This window comes from Aplysia californica, unplaced genomic scaffold, assembly GCF_000002075.1.
Source record: "Aplysia californica isolate F4 #8 unplaced genomic scaffold, AplCal3.0 scaffold01397, whole genome shotgun sequence".
Taxonomy (NCBI): domain Eukaryota; kingdom Metazoa; phylum Mollusca; class Gastropoda; order Aplysiida; family Aplysiidae; genus Aplysia; species Aplysia californica.
The window spans coordinates 51,884-58,082 of NW_004798667.1; the positions used below are offsets into that span (position 1 = coordinate 51,884).

General features: G+C 37.2%; 1 protein-coding gene across 1 annotated transcript in view; it reads left to right on the forward strand.

Moving 5' to 3' along the window:
• Positions 1 to 6,118, forward strand: part of LOC101845747 (leucine-rich repeat protein soc-2) — a gene marked incomplete at its 5' end in the record, with an annotated part of 45,855 nt that extends 39,737 nt beyond the window's left edge. The window contains 1 exon segment of the mRNA XM_013090658.2: positions 6,106 to 6,118.
• Between the last annotated feature and the right edge of the window lie 81 nt (positions 6,119 to 6,199).

Here is a 6,199-nt window from a genome sequence, read left to right on the forward strand (position 1 = left end):
ACACACACGCACCGCACACATATTCCAAAAATAGTCAGTGAACCGAAAGAAGACAAAAAGTTCCCGAATTATATATTTTTAAATATTTGCAGAACTTCCCTGAACATTTTTAACAGTTTGTTTCTTACGCTCTGGGGTTTAAAAACATGACAGCTGTAACAAATATAGCTCAACGCAAGGTGGTTGTCCAAAGCGTCAAACTTTATCAAACTGAAACTGCCACCGAAAGGGGAAAAAAAGGGCGTGTCGACATTCTTTTTATACACCCAGCACGTTTGTTTGTTTACATTCTATGAAAAGACACGGAACTTCCATGCCAAGGTATAGTGACGTCAGTATCACGTGACAGAGCGGTAAATATAGAGATTTATAAATATAAGTAAGCTCGCTTGTTTTAAGTGTCTGGAAGGACAAAAACCAGATAATGACTTCATTGTCAATAATAGGGTTATGTTTATATTTCTAAGCACGCCAGACAATATGAAAAGTTCCCAAATTGTATGAACGACTCAGGGAATCCTCTACTACTTCATCTAAATATAGATTCCATATGCATCCCAACATTCTTTGCTGAAGTTTTCAACTCAAAATATTCATCATGGCGGAGTAGACATCAGGTAATAAAAATACGTCATTTTCAAAAGTCTGTTTCAGCTTTATTTTGGTTTTTAACATGCTAGAAATTGTTTATATGGACCAATTATATATTTGACTTATGTGACGTGACTCTGTTCGATTTTTGCACAAACAGTTTTTACTTGATTGTGCACAATCTGCGAACTGCAGGTCTCCATATTGCCAGTTGTTATTTTGTAGACGTTGTCTGCTACGATTGATAGTGAAGAGCGCTCGAATGCAAAACTGATTTCAGTGGTGAAAGCTGTGACATGAGCATTTATGAAGATAACAGCTGCTAAGTAAGTGCATTTTTTATTATGATAGACACCATAGTGTTTAGAAACATCAAGTAGACCAAAGATCTTTGTCATTCAATCCCCAAGTCTTGACTTCAAACATTTTTTGGCTGAGGCTTTCTTCGAAATCACTTATAACAACTTATTATTCCTCCTTATGTTAGACTAGAATCTAGATTCTAGATTAGATCTGCATCTAGAGATCTAGGTCTAGTGAATCTAAATCTAGATCTAGATCTAGATTCAGAACGTAGCCTAGGCTTCTTATTATTCACAACATATTTTGACTGAAACTAGGGTAATAATAGAGTGAAACCGATGAAACTGTAGACTGTAGGTCCATTCGCCTAAATGTGTGCAGCTTGTAGCCTACCAGAACAATAAGAACTTAAATTTTCAGGGACCTTCAAAAATATTTTATTTGTCTTTCATTTCTTCTAATTACTTTCTTCATGGTCAAAGTTAGTATACTAGATCTAGATCTGGATTCTTATCTACCACTACTAGATCTAGATCTAGATCTAGTCTAGAATCTAGATTTAGTCAACAAATTCTCATTGCTTTTTGGGTTTTTTTATGGGTCTAGAATCTGGTCTGGACAGCTGAATTGACTCTAATGACATACACTCTCGTGGCACCTTTGTTCTATCAGTTTCTGTGAATGAATTTGTTAACTTTCACTGGTTTAGATAATAAAGATTTTAAATCTAATAAAAATAATAATGAAGATCATGTCTATAGCGCCCACTCCCGTGTAAACACAGCTCTAGGCACTGTACATAAATGTATCATATACGAACGATATTCACGCACGCAACACACACACACACACTAACACACACACATACACACAGAAACACACTCACACACTCACACACTCACTCACACATTACACGCACACATATGTGCACACACATACACACCACACACACACACACACACACACACACACACACACACACACACACACAACTACTTGCTTATATGCGCACGCTTACATATCATTACGAAATGAGCACACATACACAACATAATAAAATAATGTGATTGGCTCGATATTATAGAGAACAAACTCAGGCTGTTTTTTTTTTTTACTTACTCTGCTATTGAAAACCTCAAAACTTGAAAATACAGTCCTTGTTTGACTTGTAGTTCTCATAGGAATTGGCATCTTTGTTGTATTTGGTAAAAATATTAGCTTGAATACACAGAAGAGGTGGGGAGGTGTAACAGATGAGTAAACATGACATTAGAAGGAACTAGATCTACTTAAACAGATGGCAGTTTTCTTTGTTTGGGGGGTGGGGGTGGGGGCATAATTTTTATTTCTCTTAGGATTCTTGATCCTGGTCGATTTCTGCAGTTTTAACAGTTGATTCCTTCAACTTGCCTATTTTGTGATTTACAATGACAATATTTATGTTGGCCGTACAGACTGATTTATTCAGGAAGAAAGTAAGTGGAAATGATACTTTGGAGGTTTCGCAGAAAATACAGTAGAAACAGTTGATTAGAGAGAGAAGGTGGGTGGCTGGGGTGCTCTGGGATGGTTTGCTCCTTCTTTCTTAACAAACATCTATCATCCTTAAATCTCAACTCCTGAAAAAAAATTTTTCAAGAAAGTAACACCCGTAATCTTCGGCACTTATAGAGCGCCTATTTATGTTACAATTGCCATAAAATTGTAGGTAAACTAAAATTCAAAGAGATGGAAAGTCTCACAAAAAGAATCTAAAATGGTCTCACTGTTGAATGTAGAAGTAGAAGAGATATATAGATAGATAAAAACAGCTGTGTCTGGCTCTGGCAGCTCATACTTTTGTGGACTGTTAGTTTGTCTTGTTTTCAATCATATGAAGTACGTTACAGATGAGATATAGATTCAGTTGACCTGCAGTTGGTCACATGTACAGTGGAGTCCACTAAAAGTGAACGTGGGTAATCCAAGAATAGTAGCAGTAAACTGAAAGAAAATAAAAATTATGATTTTCTCTGCTTTTTTTAGCAATCTCTCTATACCAAAAACGTGGTCAAACCAAACAAAACCTGTTGTTTTCAGTTTAAGTGAACTCCATCGTACAGTCACATGATGAATGGGCAGCTCATTAAGGTCTGCACAAATCTGTGCAGCTATATTTCCTATGCCTGGATATAAATATTAAAAGATGTGTCTGTGGAAAATGTTTGTGATTCATAACTTTGCTAACAGTGGGTTTTTTGCCTTCTGTTTCTTCGGACAATGAAAATGATAGTGTGTAGCCTTGAAAATCAACTGTGTTTGTTGTGTGTAAGTCATGGAGACCTTAGGAGGAAAAGGATGTATTAGTCACAAGAACAAAATGGAGGGCCTCAGCCTTTGTTTCACGTGTTCAAATGGACTATTGCCATTTTTTCCATAGGCCTATATATATATATGTTTAAATGTTTTAATTATATATGTCACTAGTACATGGCTACAGTCGTTGCTGGTATTAATGGTATTGTGGACAAAATGGAAAAAGCCAAATCATAGGTCGAAGCAGGTCAGACAGAGAGTAACAAATTGAAATTATGGCTAATTATTATTGGCATTTTCTCCCTGTACCCTTTAAATGTTGCTTGTGATGTATAGAAGATACACTGCTTGTACAATGTTGTTTGTAGCTTTAAATGTGTTCCTGCTCTACTTCATAAACCTCTTTTTGGCAGTATGGCATGCCAGCTTTGCCTACGAATTGGATTTAAGTCAGTTTGATACACAAGTTGTGTACAAATCAGAACAAGTAACCAGAAAGTAAGGCTTTTATTTCTGAGTGCCATGCGGTTGATTATTTCATGTGTCTTTTCAAGGTATTAGCACCCAGCAACATTTATTTTGTTTTCTTAAAACAATCCCAATACGTTGACTACACTATGAATATTACAACACTCTGCGATTTTCTTTAAAAAAAAATTGTGCTGCTGTTTGAAGTCATATTTTCATGACAGGGTGAACTATTATACTTTCTGTTTGTATGTTTTTATAGTTTGCGTCAATATCTTTTTTATTAGGTGTGCTTAAATGTGTGTGTGGGGGGAGGGGGGGGGGGATTTACTTTAACAATTTATGTGATACCTGCTTGAAGTTTGAAGTAAGGTCAGTGGTTGATGTAGGTATCGGCACTATCTTGCTTTTCTTTTGGTCTTGGGCACCGAGTCCCAAATGGAGGGGCACTTGTTTTCCTGCTCTTTAATGCTGCTCAAAAAGTAATAATCATCTTCAGTGGATTGATTCCATGGCTTGTTAGTAGGGTTTAAAAAATGTGTTACAAAGAAGATGACAATTTGATTAAGGGATATGTATATAAATATTACCAACAAAATAGTGATGAATATACCATACTGTTTAATACCTGTTTACTTTTCGAAGAATGCTTCCGCAAAAGCAAGGTTTGCTTGTTGTATTGCATAAATTTGAAATCAGAGCTCCATGACTGCAGGTTGCTTTTCGATGCATATATCGCTTTTTTGTTCAGAAAGTTTACTGTATTGACTGAAGTACTCTGTATGATAAGCTTTTATACTCCAACAAGACTGGTGTCCGTAAGTGTAGTTTTTTAGGTGTTTCACCGCTGCACACAGGAGACCTGAGTTCCAATCCCAAGTGGGGAGAATTTTTATTCAAGAGCCTGTCTTTCTGCTGGGATATTGTGTGTCCCTCTCAGTCCTGGTTGGCCCTGACAGGCAAGGTTGAAGCTCACCTTTTAAATTATCTAAAGTTTTTTTTAAATATCTGTATATTCATGGTTCTATTATATTCCGAACTGATCCGGCTTTAGGTTATGCAGATTATACTGAAAAAGAATATTCTGTTCAGTTTTGAATACTCAGGGTGAATTATGTAAATGTCGTGAGAGCAAGAAACATCAATTAAGACAAGTGTCACCTGATATCTGCTGTATACTTGATTAAATCTGAAATGAGAGAAGGAAAAAAATTAAATGAGGAGGGGGGTGGTGGCTTGGTGGGGGGAATGATCAATGACCTTTAAATCTGGTCTTTATAAAATGCAATGTGCAGTTTATGAAGATATATGAATCGAATTCAGTGTGGATTATCCAATTGGGTGGTCGGCGGGTACATTAGTGTGGTTTGCTCCTTCTTTCTTTTCAAACACCTATCATCCTCAGTCCTCTTTCTTTTCATTTTTTCGTTATTCTGTCTTGTAACACCTCTAATGCTCAACACTAGTGTGATCTGTTTGTATTACAAGAGAAGTAAAACGCTTAATAAAACTGATACTAAGACAATCGAGTTGTGTAGATACATTCTTATAAGTACATGTGTATTATATCAAGGCTTACTTGTGTTTATATTACCTTTGTGTGGTATAATGCGAAAACACTCGCATGTTTTATTGTTAAGTATGTTTTTGTGAGGAAAATCTCACAATTTGAAGAATATGGAACTAGTGTCAGTGGTGTAACAGGAAGGGTCTTCACTAGTAACATGGAGACAATTTAAGGATGAGTTTAAATCCCGCAAAGGGAAGTTGTTATGTCGAGTTTCCGTGTCTGGCTACACAGCTAAGGTTGGCACAGACTGGTGTAGGGTCAAAGCAACCTGCCTTCTAATTGATCTAAATTGTGTCGATGGGGATGTGAAAATGTATTAAGCGTTTACGAAGTGCGAGAATGTACAGTTGGACCTGCTCCAACGGTCATCTCTTCAAGTCAATCACCTGTACAAACAACCACTCCCCACCTTTCCCCTTTTTCTTTTTTTTTCTTTTTTCATTATTATAGTGACACTGTCCAAGACACCCACCTGTTAAGTCAACCATTTTTCTGCTCGACCATTGTAGGCTGTCTTGGACAATTTCAAATTAACTGCAGTAGACTCAGTCTGTAAAGAGAGGTTGTTCTGAAAGCAATTAACATGCAGTTGGGAGTGGTTTTTGCTGTCTTTTGTCGACAGAAACGGAGGCTTTCGTTTTAGAAATGTCACCCTTGCATTTGGCGAGGGGGGGTTGCAGCTCCTAGGAATGGTAGGCTAGTGTTCTAATGGATAATGTCTGTATCTGTTTGTGTGAACCACACTTTAATTTGCAGGATATTCTGGGGTGTAAGTGCAGGCCGATAGCAGGATAATCATGATAGACTTGTCTGTTGGAAGATCTTGATAGATTGTGTGTGTACATGTGTGTATGTGTGTTCATGTGTGTGTGTGTGTGTGTGTGTGTGTGTGTGTGCGTGCGTGCTTGCGAGTGCGCGTGTGTGTGTGTGTGTCTGTTTGTTTGTGTGTGTGTGTGTGTATGTGTGTGTGTG